This window comes from Pleurodeles waltl, chromosome 6 (genome assembly GCF_031143425.1).
Source record: "Pleurodeles waltl isolate 20211129_DDA chromosome 6, aPleWal1.hap1.20221129, whole genome shotgun sequence".
NCBI classification, from domain to species: Eukaryota; Metazoa; Chordata; class Amphibia; order Caudata; family Salamandridae; genus Pleurodeles; species Pleurodeles waltl.
The window spans coordinates 1,223,742,628-1,223,759,217 of NC_090445.1; the positions used below are offsets into that span (position 1 = coordinate 1,223,742,628).

The following is a 16,590-nucleotide window of genomic DNA, read 5'->3' on the forward strand; positions in this document are numbered from 1 at the left end:
GACCCACGGTGAAGGACCCTTGTCACTCTAAATACGGGTTTTGCTCCAGCTAACTAGCAGTGCCTCATCTCTCCTAAAGGGAAGAGACAATTAGGCAGCCGAGCACATGACATCTTAGTACATCCCAGGGAAGCCGTGGTCACTCAGGTCACAACCGGTTCTTTCATACATAGTGCGGTCTCATATATAAATGACAAAGGCAGTTTGAGTTTTAAAGATTGGTTTAATAAAACGACTGCATTTTAGATAGCAAAGCGTGAGCGGCAATAACCAGAACTACACAACACAGTAGGATTAAAATAGTAAGGATGAGTGAAGCACAAGAATAAGCTATCATAGTGCAACTAGATTAGGTCCTCTTTAAGTTATATTCTGAGCACAGCATGTAAAGCTGTAAGCCTGCCTTTCAGGTTCCCCCGGGAGGACATCAACCCTCATACCTGAGCAAAGGCCTGTAATCTGCATCAGAATCTGCAACGGGGCATTCAGCATCTAGTTGTAGGTTCCTGGTCGGAATCTCCCTCTAACGTATATTAGGACTAGAAAAAGTTTTTATAACTAACACGCAGATGTTCTAAGAAAATATCCCAACGTAAGGATGTGTTTTTTCTACGAACACTAGAGACTAAACTTCTACCACGTGTACCGGCAATGTACCAGACTGTAGCCGTGACTGAAGCACCGGGTGAGCAAGAATGCATTGTTTGAGAACACAGTGCTGAACTAAGCTAAACAGTGTGATAGAAAGAAACAAAAACAAGACCGTAAAACTGGCTATTGTAAAATAACAGTGCAAGGCTGAATAAAATGTATCTAGGCTAAAGTGCACAGAGGCCTAATATGTTAACCTAACGTGCATGAAGCTATATTAAGAATGGCTACACTACACCCTTCACGGTAGAAAGTGGTTTAAGCCGAAGCTAAAAATGCCCAAAACTGAAATATATGTAAAACTCTATTCAATTTCAACAAGTTAAGAGGACACACAAGCAAAGTAATTTGTCAAATTAAAAAATGATCATGCGGCCAAATGCCGAATTCAAAGGACAATGTCAATTTAAAATAAGTCAAAATCAAGCAGTGTTCATGGAAAGCAGGAGTCTCTCCACTTCGGCAGATGACAAAACCGGAAAATCCACGCCAAAGACTATCAAGGAGCAGGTGTGTTCCAAAGCCCCAGTATCAACCAAGGCAGCATCCCGTGCAGTGCCTATGAACGGGTTAATATCAACTTCCTCCAGGAACGGTATCTCGTAAACAGCCTCTTGAAGCAAAAGCAGCCGCAGCGCGCATGTCTGGTAATGAGCCCTCATCGAGAACATCAACAGATCAGCATCAACCACTGGGGGGCGTTGCTGTTAGAGACAAACGGTCAGTGCATGTTCAAAAGAGCACCAACGGCACCGAAACACAGGCTGCACACAATCCAAAACCGGTCTGAATGACAGCGACGAGTTACACGCCAAATGTTCCAGGAGTGTTGCTCCAAAGAGCTGCATCATGCGTTCACGACACAGCTGCGCTGATGGGAGCGCCCACATTTGTCCTTGTTGCGGTGGGACAGCCATCGCGGATAAACAACAGCAACAGCAAAATGCCGGCTAATAAAGCCAAGGTTATCGGAAATCCCCCAAAAATGCATCCGAAAATTGAATGAATAGCCGAAGGTATTAAACCGAATATGGAAGAGAAGGTGTGAACGAAATCAACACCAACGGCTTTGAAAAAGTGTGCCAATCCAGCTGTGCTGGAACCATTAAATATACGTCCCACGAGTTAACCAAAGTGTCTCGGAAAGTTTGTATTTAACAGGGACTGTATTTCCGCCGATGACCTTACCACCTGAAGTGCGTAGGTCTCGCGTGCAGATGTAAGGCCACATGCTTCTGAAACAATATAGCCTTCAGTCTGCTTAACTTGTTAAAATTCACCTTGGAAGTAGCAATGTGAGGCCAAATATCTGCTACCTCCCTAATTTTAGTGGGGGGGGAAAAAAACACGTTCCCGCAGCAAGTAAAGACCTTAGTGACCAAAACAACGTAAGCTATTCCGGCCTGCATGCCACAACAGTCTTCACTATTGAGGAGGGCGTAGCTGGCGTTTGAAAGCACCTGGAACTTGCGTTTAATCAAGGAGACTGGAACTCCCTTCAGATAGCAAGCCAAGTTCGCAACCGAGGCATTACACGCCCCATGCAAGGACAGCTGCTTACAAATCATCGAATGGCTGACTGAAGTCTCACATTTACTGCCGCTAAGAAAGACCTCTTTCATGCCATTGAGGCATTTGTACGAGAAGGGAAGCTCCCACATCTCATGGATGTAACTATCTCCCAACCTTTCATATCTGCCTACAGGAACATGTTTCAAACAAGAAGTGAATTGTAATGTAGAAATAGGCAGATTAATAACCTCGTGTATCAACCACTCTGAGGGAATCTCGGCCACAGTGAACGGAAATCTTTCCATCTTTTCAATGTTGAGCATGACATAAGTCGCCTCCTTCTTAGCCATTAGTAGTTGTTGTTGTTGCGTCACATTAAAGGAAAATATTTCCCTGGCACTGATGTGCTGCCACGGAACGCGACCCGCCTTCAATGCCTGAAGCGTCCAACCCAATTGCATAATGGACCTGGTCTGACTCTGTCCATGATATAAAGAAGACATATCAGATCTTATAATGTCTATAGCAGAAGAAACAATGTTGTTAATTGTATATATCCGGTCGGAAAAGGTATGAATTCCATTATCCACAACAGCTAATGCATTTTTCATACTATCCTGATCTATCTGCCTTAACCGGGCCGCAGCCTCTTGTTGGGAAAGTTTCCATATTTCATTGTATACTTCATACAAGAAACGCTTCCTACGCGGTGTCTTCGGCCCTGACAAAAAATCTTGTAAGTCAGTGTTATTAGACAGGAGAGTGAGATGTGTCTTAACTGCATCTAGCGAGGACGATTTTAGCCATTGCTGGCACAATTTTCCCACACTATATGTCGTAATTATTTCAGCATGTGCTGGTTATATATAGTGAGGGTCAAACCTACTCGTTCGGAAACCCCCCCGAGGAGGTGACAAAACGTTGATGACACCCGCTGGTATCTATTGGTCACAATAACCACCCGCCTGGACATGTCAGTGAAGTGTTAAATGTACCATTCTAGACCCATTCAGTAAGCTCACTAAAAGTTGCATTTGTGTGCTTTTGCCAGTTATCAAATTCAGCAGGGGCAGGGATGCTAGGCATGTTTAATTCTCTGATTGTAGCTAAACCTAAGCAGCTGGTCTGTTGTACTGTCTCATTTTAAAAAATAATTTGAACGGGAATGAAACATGCTCTAAACAATGTTTCTCTGCCCTTAGTTTGCCAATTTTTTTTTCCCCAAACACTTTTCAAATCAACATTTTTTTACCAATATTCATAACCTTCAATTGATAACCGGGAAACAAAGGAGTCCGAATATATAAATTTTGTGTTGGTCAATAACATTTGTTTATCCTTAGTCGGAGTCAACTTAAAATAATATGACCCAGCATTCTTTTGATGAAGCCCAGAAAAATATGTAAAAATCATCAAAATAAGTTTTGGAACTCCCTTGCGGGGGAGATGGGCAATGTTCCCATTGCGTTTAGCCAAATATGTTTTTTGGACTGCTGGCTTTATGTATGAAGTGGTGTGTAGGAAGTTGGCTCTGTATGTGCTATTTCAAAGTAAGGAATAGCATGCACAGAGTCCAAGGGTTCCCCTTAGAGGTAAAATAGTGGTAAAAAGAGATAATACTAATGCTCTATTTTGTGGTAGTGTGGTCGAGCAGTAGGCTTATCCAAGAAGTAGTGTTAAGCATTTGTTGTACATACACATAGACAATAAATGAGGTACACACACTCAGAGACAAATCCAGCCAATAGGTTTTGTATAGAAAAATATATTTTCTTAGTTTATTTTAAGAACCATAGGTTCAAATTTAACATGTAATATCTTGTTTGAAAGGTATTGCAGGTAAGTACATTAGGAACTTTGAATCATTTCAATTGCATGTATACTTTTCAAGTTATTCACAAATAGCTATTTCAAAAGTGGACACTTAGTGCAATTTTCACAGTTCCTGGGGGAGGTAAGTTTTTGTTAGTTTTACCAGGTAAGTAAGACACTTACAGGGTTCAGTTCTTGGTCCAAGGTAGCCCACCGTTGGGGGTTCAGAGCAACCCCAAAGTTACCACACCAGCAGCTCAGGGCCGGTCAGGTGCAGAGTTCAAAGTGGTGCCCAAAACGCATAGGCTTCAATGGAGAGAAGGGGGTGCCCCGGTTCCGGTCTGATTGCAGGTAAGTACCCGCGTCTTCGGAGGGCAGACCAGGGGGGTTTTGTAGGGCACCGGGGGGAAACAAGCCCACACAGAAATTTCACCCTCAGCGGCGCGGGGGCGGCCGGGTGCAGTGTTAGAACAAGCGTCGGGTTCGCAATGGAAGTCAATGAGAGATCAAGGGATCTCTTCAGCGCTGCAGGCAGGCAAGGGGGGGCTTCCTCGGGGAAACCTCCACTTGGGCAAGGGAGAGGGACTCCTGGGGGTCACTTCTGCAGTGAAAGTCCGGTCCTTCAGGTCCTGGGGGCTGCGGGTGCAGGGTCTTTTCCAGGCGTCGGGACTTAGGTTTCAGAGAGTCGCGGTCAGGGGATGCCTCGGGATTCCCTCTGCAGGCGGCGCTGTGGGGGCTCAGGTTTTGGTACTCACAGTCGTAGAGTAGTCCGGGGGTCCTCCCTGAGGTGTTGGTTCTCCACCAGCCGAGTCGGGGTCGCCGGGTGCAGTGTTGCAAGTCTCACGCTTCTTGCGGGGAGATTGCAGGGGTCTTTAAAGCTGCTCCTTTGGATAAAGTTGCAGTCTTTTTGGAGCAGGTCCGCTGTCCTCTGGAGTTTCTTGTCGTCGAAGCAGGGCAGTCCTCAGAGGATTCAGAGGTCGCTGGTCCCTTTGGAAGGCATCGCTGGAGCAGAGTTCTTTGGAAGGCAGGAGACAGGCCAGTGAGTTTCTGGAGCCAAGGCAGTTGTTGTCTTCTGGTCTTCCTCTGCAGGGGTTTTCAGCTAGGCAGTCCTTCTTCTTGTTGTTGCAGGAATCTAATTTTCTAGGGTTCAGGGTAGCCCTTAAATACTAAATTTAAGGGCGTGTTTAGGTCTGGGGGGTTAGTAGCCAATGGCTACTAGCCCTGAGGGTGGGTACACCCTCTTTGTGCCTCCTCCCAAGGGGAGGGGGTCACAATCCTAACCCTATTGGGGGAATCCTCCATCTGCAAGATGGAGGATTTCTAAAAGTTAGAGTCACCTCAGCTCAGGACACCTTAGGGGCTGTCCTGACTGGCCAGTGACGACTCCTTGTTATTCTCATTATTTTCTCCGGCCTTGCCGCCAAAAGTGGGGGCCGGGGCCGGAGGGGGCGGGCAACTCCACTAGCTGGAGTGTCCTGCGGTGCTGTGACAAAGGGGTGAGCCTTTGAGGCTCACCGCCAGGTGTTACAGCTCCTGCCTGGGAGAGGTGTTAGCATCTCCACCCAGTGCAGGCTTTGTTACTGGCCTCAGAGTGACAAAGGCACTCTCCCCATGGGGCCAGCAACAAGTCTCTAGTGTGGCAGGCTGCTGGAACCAGTCAGCCTACACAGATAGTCGGTTAAGTTTCAGGGGGCACCTCTAAGGTGCCCTCTGTGGTGTATTTTACAATAAAATGTACACTGGCATCAGTGTGCATTTATTGTGCTGAGAAGTTTGATACCAAACTTCCCAGTTTTCAGTGTAGCCATTATGGTGCTGTGGAGTTCGTGTTTGACAAACTCCCAGACCATATACTCTTATGGCTACCCTGCACTTACAATGTCTAAGGTTTTGTTTAGACACTGTAGGGGTACCATGCTCATGCACTGGTACCCTCACCTATGGTATAGTGCACCCTGCCTTAGGGCTGTAAGGCCTGCTAGAGGGGTGACTGACCTATACTTGTATAGGCAGTGAGAGGCTGGCATGGCACCCTGAGGGGAGTGCCATGTCGACTTACTCGTTTTGTTCTCACTAGCACACACAAGCTGGCAAGCAGTGTGTCTGTGCTGAGTGAGAGGTCTCCAGGGTGGCATAAGACATGCTGCAGCCCTTAGAGACCTTCCTTGGCATCAGGGCCCTTGGTACTAGAAGTACCAGTTACAAGGGACTTATCTGGATGCCAGGGTCTGCCAATTGTGGATACAAAAGTACAGGTTAGGGAAAGAACACTGGTGCTGGGGCCTGGTTAGCAGGCCTCAGCACACTTTCAATTGTAAACATAGCATCAGCAAAGGCAAAAAGTCAGGGGCCAACCATGCCAAGGAGGCATTTCCTTACATGGTGCCCATAATAATTATAGCAAAACATGTCACCATAATGGTCTCTAAACTGGTAAACATCTTCATTTTCATAGACAGTGTAACATTGCAATTCTGTCATCATTGAATCAACTGTCTTCACATCCCAATCATCAGATACAATGCCTGGTATGACTATCATTAATAGATAACTTTAGCACATACGGTATTTGAATTATTTCAGTGGAACCGTATATATCAACATTACTTTATCCCACACAATCCCATCTGGAATCGGTACGGCAGAAATGTTCACAAAGGACAAGTCTCTTCGAACCTTATGTGATGAAAAATGTGGTTTCAACACCTCCTCCACCTGTTCAACCGATGAGCTCTCGGGAAGAAAATGACCATGTATCAACAGAAAAAAGGTAACGACAAACCCAATCCAAAGAAAAAATGCTACCATAGTCAATAAAAGCCACAGATAGTTCCATGGAAGAACAAAATGCGTATCTTTAAGCCAACGCATCAGCTTATGTGCACCTGACAGGTCAGCAGTGGAAGAGGCGAACGAGTCCAATAGACCATCGTTGTTGTCGGCAAAGTACCCAGAGGCAGTTCGTGCAAAAGGCGTTGCCGTAGTCAATGGAGGAGTTGGTGTTTCTCGCGGTGGTATACTGTAGACAGCACCATCCGTCTCATAATCATGGTGACTTGATCAAATGTTTCTAAGTTTGTCGTTGTTAGTAGAACCAATGCGAGATCATCATCCACCCTCCCCAAGCTCAGAGAGGCAACAGTGTTGGTATAGACAACTTGAAGCGGAACTTCTTCTCCAGTATTGAGAGGGATTCAGTAACTACTGGACGTTCCTCTTGGTCGGCTGGGTAGAATCGGCCACATGTTGTAACTTGACATTGTCAATAGAAACAAAGCGATTTTCTTTGGCACCTGGCAACGGGGGTAGAACAACAGTTCTGGTTCCGTGTATCCCCAACACAGGGACTGGTGCTCGATAAGAAGAGCAAATTTTTTTTTTTTACTGTGACCTTTTCACGCACAAGATCCCCAACCCTGGGAATCCAGACGGTAGGTGTTATTGGCACATCCTTAATTCCCATGGAGGCAGCACTTTTAGAAAAGTTATCTTCACGGAACTGCTGTAATTCCTGTAAAACAGTGACACGATCATTCATGTCAAAAGGTGTTTCCGCAACCTCCACACCCGGACCATCAAGATCCAGAACAAACATTTGTGTTCCGAACAGGCACTCATATGAAGTACGACCCCCCAGGGACCTTCTGGGCAGGTTATTTAGTGCTCTCTGAACTCCATATAGGTGGGATAGCCAAATACGACCCGTACTTAAGACTCTGGCTGTTAAGGACTGCTTTAAATCGCGGTTTAATCGTTCCACGACAGAATTTCCCTCGAGATGAAATGGAGACGTGTACTGGAGCTGGACCCCCAACGAAGCCATGGTATCCGTGAATGCCCTTGAGGCAAAAGCAGGGCCCTGGTCCGAATGGAATGCTGCAACTGAATATGTACCGATAAAGACTCGCAAATCTTTAATAACAGTCTGAGCGTCAGCCGAGCGTTGTGGCCACACCCACACAAATCTGGAGCAGGAATCAACAGCGACTAGTATATATTTATATGCACTATCCGGTGTTAATGGACCACAATGATCTAGGTACACACATTGTAATGGTTTGTTTGAGATTAAGAGGGGTGTCTGCGGCGGGCGCTTAGCTGTTGAAACTTTAATTTGTTGACAGATGTCACAACAAAGGACATACTACTTGGTATCTTTATAGAGACCAGGCCACCAATAGTGGGCCTGTAATAGTGAAACTATAGCTGCCACGCCAGCATGTGCAGATGCCTCTCCCTCATGCGCTGCCTTAATCAATTGTGGTCTTACATCTTTATTGGAGGATGTCGCGTACACCTAGGATTTTAACTTCAGCGTTCAGCATACTTCCCTTCAAGTATTGGTATTTATCCGGAAATCCTTCTGGATAAGGCGTGCCATCAACCGTAGCTTTTATAGCAGCCATAATATCTGTGTCTGGTTTGGAACTCGAACAAGTCACTGCAGCTACAGTGGCAACTGCCACTGCCGACTTTGCGGCTTCATCAGCCAAGGTATTTCCAGCAACGTGTATTCCAACGCGCCGGTGCCCAAGTGTATGCACAACATGGACCTTAGGTAGCGTCTCTTTCAGGTCTGCCACCTTCCCCCACAGTAGGCTGTGTTTTATGGGGTTGCCTTACGAATCTCTGAACCCATTCATGCGCCAGTAATGCAGGTATTCATTAAAGGACTGGACGCACTAATACGAATCACAAACAACCAGGGTGAACTGTGTCGGATCCGTATGTTCTAGTGCCAGTAGTAGAGCTTTTAGTTCAGCCAATTGTGCTGTACAAACCCCTAAGGTCTGGGTATAGGTATGTCAGGGGCCGAATTTCTCCCCCTCCATATAGCCGCTCACAACTGCACATGCAGCAGAATATTGCTGTTTTGTACCAACTGCCGGTTGCGCAGAGCCATCGGTGTACAGGCAATGTGTCAGCGGGTACTGGATATTCAACTTCATATTGTAGAAATTCCTGAGTTTATAACTTGGGGTCAAAAATGTAGTCTACATCAGTGGCAGTCAAGGACGTAGCCCATTGCAACCATCTTGGGTGGAGTGCTTTCGCATTCAGGAAGCTAGCTTTTGTAACAGCCTCAAGGGCCGGAATAGGAGAAACAACAATAATGCGTTTTCCCTGGGCCAGAGGTCTCTCTTTAATAACAGCCATCTGTACAGCAATGAGAATTTTCTCTGTGGGTGCAAATCGTTGTTCAGCAGTCGAATACAAGTGTGACTTGTATGCAAATCTGGGCTGTTTCACCTTCATTAAATGTGACATAAGTAAACCCAATGGCCCCAGCTATCACCCTGATGACCAAATATGTCGTATTGTCCCGTGTGTGTAGATGTTTTGCTGCTAGCATATCTGCTTGTAACTCTCGAAGAGTATGTGTATGTTCAATTGTCCAGAATTTGCTTGAAAAATCAGGACGTATTAATTCATATAAAGGTTTTATGCGTGTAGCATAATCAGGAATGTATGTTCTGCCAAAATTTAGAAAGCCCAACAATGACTGGAGTTTCTTAATCGTGTTTGGTGGTTGCAATTGTGCACACTTCTCTAAAAATTGTGGCGCTTCCCTTCATTCGACAGCTCATATCCCAGGAACAAGACGATGAGGAAGGCTATTTTTGATTTTTTTTAAATTAAATTGGTAGCCGAGTTCGGCAAACCCCACAACAATGCGGGCTACCCGTCTTAAATGTTGTAGTAACTCGTCATCCGTGAGATATATATCATCCACATATGACAATGCTTCAGAGTCCAACTCGTGTAAAATAGCAGTCACACGGGCCGAAAACAGTCCTGGGCTGTTCTTATACCCCTGAGGTAAACAGAATTTTTCTGGGAGCCTAGCGCGCTAAAGCCTGTTAAGTGTCTGCTTTCAGGCGATATATTCTGGCAGAAAAATCCTTTTGAGATTTCCAAAGTTGTACTGTATTTTTTCCCCACAACGTTGCTCATTAGTGCAGTGCTATGCGAATTTTGTATAGCATATGTACATGTATGTCCGTTCAAATGTCTGTAGTCTAAGACTATTCTATGTGAATGGTCTGCTTTTGCTACAGGAAATAAGGGATTATTCATCGGTGAGACACAGGGCTCAATCACTCCCTGGTATTCTAATTAAGTATCTCTCTCACCGGTGCGCTTGCTTCATGTTTTATGGGATACTGCGGTTGTGGCTGAGGTTCACCTTTAACGGGAATTACATGATATGGAGAATCCCTGTCCCACCCTACGTGATTTCTATATAACGCAGGTGCCTGTGCGAGAGCCCATTTTATAGAATAGAACTCCGCGAGTTCTTGTGGAACAAGGGGCGAGAAAGAAGGTTTAATAACATCTTCCCCAGCTGGGCAGGTGCGAACAAAATCAGGCAGCCAATCTTGTTCAGCCAACAAAATGTCACATATCTTAACTACACGATCACTAAAGACTGTGTATTGTGCGTTCAATGTCTCCTTCCAATTGTAAAGTTACTCTATACACCCTATCGGGTTCGGAGACACGCATATCTGCTGTTTCTACTTGGAAAAAGTCATCAGTTGCTTTCACCTCCGGATGCTCTAGAAGATTCTGGGGCACTATTGTGACCTCTGCTGTGCTGTCTAGTAGTGCTAGAGACCATTTCTTGTTCTTCAAGAGAACCCTCTTCCTGAGTGGCATGTCTAACTGAGACTGCTGCCACCTTTTGCTTTTTAAACTGTTGTTTTTGTTGTACCGGTTTCTCTTCCTTCTTGACAGAAACCTCCGAAGAGCGTTATGATTCCTGTCTCAGTTTCATGTACTCTGTTCTCTGCTCTGACCGCCCACCTCTCTCATTTCTCTTTTCCGATGAGTCCTGAAAGGAACGAGATTGGCGTATATCAGTATATTGATATCTATCAGGCGTTTTTATATTATCTCTATTCCTGAGATAATACCTATTCTGCGTGGTCTCCGTACGTGGAGATTCTTCCCTTTCTTTTTTAGTTGTTTGCTGTTTTTTCTCCCAGCGCTTCTTAGTACTCTCATTACTTAGTGGACCTTACTGGTAATATTGTGTGGGGTAGGGCGCCATCAAGCCAATTATTATGTTCTTGATAAGATAGAGGTATCTCTAAATATGCGTAAGCCCTGTATTGTCCAGGCGCGTTCGCTACTGTATATGTATGGAATGTATTTGTGTTCCCATCAACTGCCGGAAATATGACCCAAGAGTAAAAAGGTTCTGTTCTATAGGCTGCGAGGGCGTCCACCACAAACGTGACTGGACCACCCTGGGCCCGTAAGGCCATGTGCTAGCAAATGTGCTGTGAGCAGTTGTCTCATGTTAAGAGCTATTTGTACAACCTGGGGATTCGCCATTAGAAAAGCATCAAGAATTCAGAGAAGGCACACCAAAAGGGTTCTTTTCCTTTTAAGGTTCAAGCTTGAACAACCACCCGTTGTAAATAGGGTTACCCATTCAGCAGTGGTGGAAGTCCTCAGTACCACGGACGTCTCCATTTACGGAACAGAGAGATTATATTATATGAGACTGAGATATACCGGTGGACCCGAAAATTAGAGCCTGACAAAACGTTGGCAGCACCATGTCGCGTAGGCTCTCATTATCCTAACGAGACTACTGGATTTTGAGCGGCAAGATCGTTCAGAGTGGGGGATTAAGTCTGACCCACGGTGAAGGACCCTTGTCATTCTAAATCCGGGTTTTGCTCCGGCTAACTAGCAGTGCCTCATCTCTCCCAAAGGGAAGAGACAATTGGGCAGCCGAGCACATGACATCTTAGTACTTCCCAGGGAAGCCGTGGTCACACACAGGGCGGTCTCATATATAAATGACAAAGGCAGTTTGAGTTTTAAAGATTGGTTTAATAAAACGACTGCATTTTAGATAGCAAAGCGTGAGCTGCAATAACCAGAACTACACAACACAGTAGGATTAAAATAGTAGCGATGAGAGTGAAGCACAAGAATAAGGCTATCATAGTGCAACTAGATTAGGTCCTCTAAGTTATATTCTGAGCACAGCATGTAAAGCTCCAAGCCTGCCTTTCAGGTTCCCCCGGGAGGACATCAATCCTCATACCTGAGCAAAGGCCTGTAATCTGCATCAGCATCTGCAACGGGGCAGTCAGCATCTAGTTGTAGGTTCCTGGTCGGAATCTCCCTCTAACGTGTATTAGGACTAGAAAGAGTTTTTATAACTAACACGCAGATGTTCTAAGAAAATGTCCCTACGTAAGGATGCGTTTTTTCTACGAACACTAGAGACTAAACTTCTACCAGGTGTACCGGCAATGTACCAGACTGTAGCCGTGACTGAAGCAGAGGGTGAGCAAGAATACATTGTTTGAGAACACAATGCTGAACTAAGCTAAACAGTGTGATAGAAGAAATTAAAACAAGACCATAAAACTGGTTATTGTAAAATAGTGCAAGGCTGAATAAAATGTATCTAGGCTAAAGTGCACAGAGGCCTAATATGTTAACCTAACGTGCATGAAGCTATATTAAAAATGGCTACACTACAGTATAATGACAATTCTGGTACCGTTTATTCCCAAAACTGGGACAGGTGCATGATAAGAAGGACCAAACCTTTCCCACGGCAACCTTTTCACATAATAGATCCCCAACTTTAGGAATCCAGCCTGTAGGCGTTACAGGTACATCCTTAATTCCTGTGGAGGCAGCACTGGCAGAAGTGTTGTCGTCACGAACTGTTGCAAATCCTGTAAGACAGTGACAGGTTCATTTATGTCAGAGTGTTTCAGCCACCTCCACACCAGGACCATCAAGATCTGGAACATACATTCGGGTTCCGAACAGGAACTCATATGAAATATGACTCCCGCCCCCAAACAATGGTCCAAGTATACACATCGTAATGGTTTGTTGGAAATTAGAGGGGTGTCTGCGGTGGGCGTTTAGCAGTGGGAACCTTAATTTGTTGGCTGATGTCACTGCAAAGGACATACTGCTTGTCCTGTTTATATAGACCTGGCCACCAATAACGTGCTTGAAACAATGATATTGTAGCCGCCACACCAGCATGGGCAGATGCAGCCCCCTCATGCGCTGCTTTAATCGACTCTGATCTTATATCTTTGTTGGGAATGGATCGAACCCCTACGTCTGGTATCTTAACCTCAGCATTTAAGCAGCCTCCCATTCTGTAGGAATATTTAGCAGGAAATGCTTTTGGGTAGGGCGTACCTTCAGCCGTAGCTTTCACAGCAGCCCATATGCGATCGTCCGGTTTCACACCTGAGCAGGTTACTGCATCAACAGTGGCCGTATCTGCTGCTGACTTTGCGGATTCATCAGCCAGTGTATTTCCAGCAATGTGTATCCCAACACGCTGGTGTCCAAGTGTATGTACCACATGGACATTTGGTAGCGTTTCCTTCAGATCTGCTTCTTTCCCCCACAGAAGCCTGTGTTTAATGGTGTTGCCTTTAGAATCTCTGAACCCATTCTGACGCCAGTAATGCAGGTATTCATTGAAGGACTGGACACAGTAGTACAAATTACAAACAGTGTGAACTGTGCAGGATCCGTATGTTCCAGTGCCATCACCACAGCCTTTAGCTCTGCTAGTTGTGCTGTGCAATCCCATAGGGTACGACTGAATGTATGCTGGGAGCAAAATTTATTATCCTCCATATAGCCACTTACGACGGCAAAAGCATCAGAGTATTAATGTTTTGTGCCAATTGCAGGTTGTGCTGAACCATCAGTGTACATGACTCTTTGATACTGATCAATTGACAGTATGTTTGCTGGATCTGGGTATTCTAGTTCATACAGCAAAAATTCTTCAGTTTGTAATTTTGGGTCTAAAACGTAGTCTACATCAGTGGCTGTAAAAGACATTGCATCCAACGTGGATGTAATGCTTTAGCTTTGGGAAAGCTAGCTTTAGTAACAGCCTAAAGGGCTGGGATTGGAGAGACGACAATGCGTTTGCCTTGGGCTATAGGTCTTTCTTTAATGACAGCCATCTGTACAACAGTGAGAATTTTCTCAGTGGAAGCAAAGTGTTGTTCTGCTGCTGAGTACATATGTGATTTGTATGCTATTGGGACGGTCTTACCCTCATTGAAAGTTACGTAGGTGAAACCAGTGGCACCAGCAAATAATCTGATGACCAAATGTGTTTTGTTGTCCATTGTGTGTAAGTGTTGTGCTGCAAGCATATCTGTTTGCAAAGCTCTTAGATGCGCATGTGTTCGACTGTCCAAAATCTACTTAAAAAGTCAGGGCGTATTACGTCATATAAAGGTTTTATGCGTGATGCACTGGCAGGAATGTATGTTCTGCCAACATTTTGAAAAACCAATAGAGAATGGAGGTTTTTTTTTGTTTTTTTGTTTTTTAAAATGGTATTTGGAGGTTTTCATTGTGCGCATTTTTCCAAGAATTGTGGCACTTGGCCCTTTCCTTCACTGGATAGTTCAAATCCCACAAACAGGAGGCTAAATAAGGCATTTATTTTTATTTATTTTTAAATTGAATTTGTATCCGAACTCGGCAAATCCCACAACATTGCGGGCTATCCGTATTAAAAGTTGCAGCAACTCATCATCTGTAAGGTAAATATCATCTACATAGGACAATGCTTCTGGGTCAATATCGTGCAATATGCAAGTTACACGAGCTGCGAACAGTCCGGGAATGTTCTTGTACACCTGGGGTAAACTGACAGAATTTTTTCTGGGAGCCTAGTGCGCTGAAACTTGTCAAGTCTCTACTCTCAAGCGCTATATTCTGGCTTAAGAAACCATTGGAAATGCCCAGTGTTATTTTGTATTTCTTACCCACTATGTTGTACATAAGTGCTGTGCTATGTGAGTTTTGTATAGCATATGTGCGTGTATGACTGTTTAAGTGTTTGTAGTCTAAGACTATTCTGTACGAAGGGTCCGGTTTAGCTACTGGGAATAATGGATTATTAACTGGTGAGACAAAGGGTTCGATTATGCCCTAGTACTCTAATTGTGTGAGGATTTCCCCCACGGGTGCTATTGCATCATGTTTTATTGTATATTGGGGTTGAGGTTGATTTTTTTTATAGGGAAAAACATGGTAGTGGAAATCTTTGTCCCATCCTACGTGGTTGCGATATAACGCAGGTGCCTGCGCCAATGCCTAATAGATGGCGTAGGATTCTGCAAGCACCTCAGGAACATGGGGCGATAAAGAAGGTGTAATAACATCTTCCCCATATGGACAAGTACGGACAAATTCAGGTGGCCAATCCTGTTCGGCCAGCAAAATATATATATTTATGACGCGATCGCAAAAAACTGTATCCATTGTGCGTTCAATGTCTTCTAACTGTAACGTTACTTTGTACACCCTATCAGGCATGGAGACACTCATGTCCGCAGTTTCTACCAGCAAGAAGTCATCAGTTGCTTTCACCTCCAGATGCTCTAGAAGATTCCGGCAAACTAGTGTGACCTCTGCCGCGCTGTTAATAGCGCTAGTGCCCACTTCTTGTTCTTCAAGAGAACCCTCTTCTTGAGTGGCATGTCGAACTGCAACCGCTGCCACCTTTTTCTTTTTGAATTGGGGTTTTTGTTGGGGAAGTTTCTCTTCTTTTTTAACAGAAACTTCTGTTGAGCGTTGCGATCCCTGTCTCAGTTACCGTACTCAGTTCTTCGCTCTGATCGCCCACCTCTCTCACTTCGTTTTTCCGATGAGTCCTGAAACGAACAAGATTGGCATGTATCAATATATCAGGCGTTTTTATATTATCTCTATTTCTGAGATCATATCTATTCTGTGGGATCTCCGTGTGTGGAGATTCTCCCCTTTCCTTTTTAGGAAGTTTTTTTTATTCCTAGTGTTTCTTATTGCCCTCAGGAACTTGCTTGGCAGAATCTTTATTAGATTTACCTTGAAATTGTGGTTTTGTTGGTCTGGCCCCCAGACTATCTCGACCAATACTACAGTAGGTATCTGCGATAATCTATGGCAGCTCACGTTCTTGATCCTGTGGAGGAACGTCCCGGAGCAGGGACTGGCCCATATTCATCATGAATTTGTTTCAACACTTTTGGTAAATTGGCAAGTGTCGGTGTACCGTGTTCGGTAGTATAGAGCGTGGCAAATACTGTGCCCCATGTATTACAGTAATCTACTGTGGGAACTATCACAAAGGGCAAGCACATAGTTAGTATTCAGTGTTTATCCTGAGGTCCCATATGGGGAAATACTGCTTCCAGCGCATTTATTTTTTGAGCTAACCAAAATGGAATTTCTTCTCATTTGGCGGGTACTTTACCCATGATCGAATATACAGTGGCAGGATTAATGCCTGGCGTTACTGCATGTGGTTGCACCGGAGCAGCGCGTGCTGGATTTGTGTTTAATGTTTGCATTACAAACTGTGCTAACCGCCTGTCAGCTCCGCATATAAGCGATGGACTTCAGCTGCAGTTAGGGTCGCTGCAGCAGGGTGAGGTGTGTAAGTGGCCAATAAAGGCCAGGTAGGACCATCATTACTTAGCGGACCTAACCGGTAAAATCGTGTGGGGTAGGGCGCCATCAAGCCAATTATTATGTTCTTGATAAGAAAGGTATTTCTAAATATGCGTATGCTCTGTATTGTCCAGGTATATTTGCAAC

General features: G+C 44.8%; 1 protein-coding gene across 4 annotated transcripts in view; it reads right to left on the reverse strand.

Moving 5' to 3' along the window:
* The window catches only part of NOLC1 (nucleolar and coiled-body phosphoprotein 1), a 518,787-nt gene that overhangs the window by 451,443 nt on the left and 50,754 nt on the right, over window positions 1-16,590 (reverse strand). Inside the window, exon 1 of one of the 4 annotated variants that reach the window (XM_069240535.1) lies at window positions 12,553-12,686. The exons of the other annotated variants lie outside the window; for them this stretch is intronic. The gene's annotated coding sequence lies outside the window, so the exon portion shown is untranslated. Of the gene's footprint in view, window positions 1-12,552; window positions 12,687-16,590 lie in introns of those variants that run through there. 4 annotated transcript variants of the gene reach the window in all.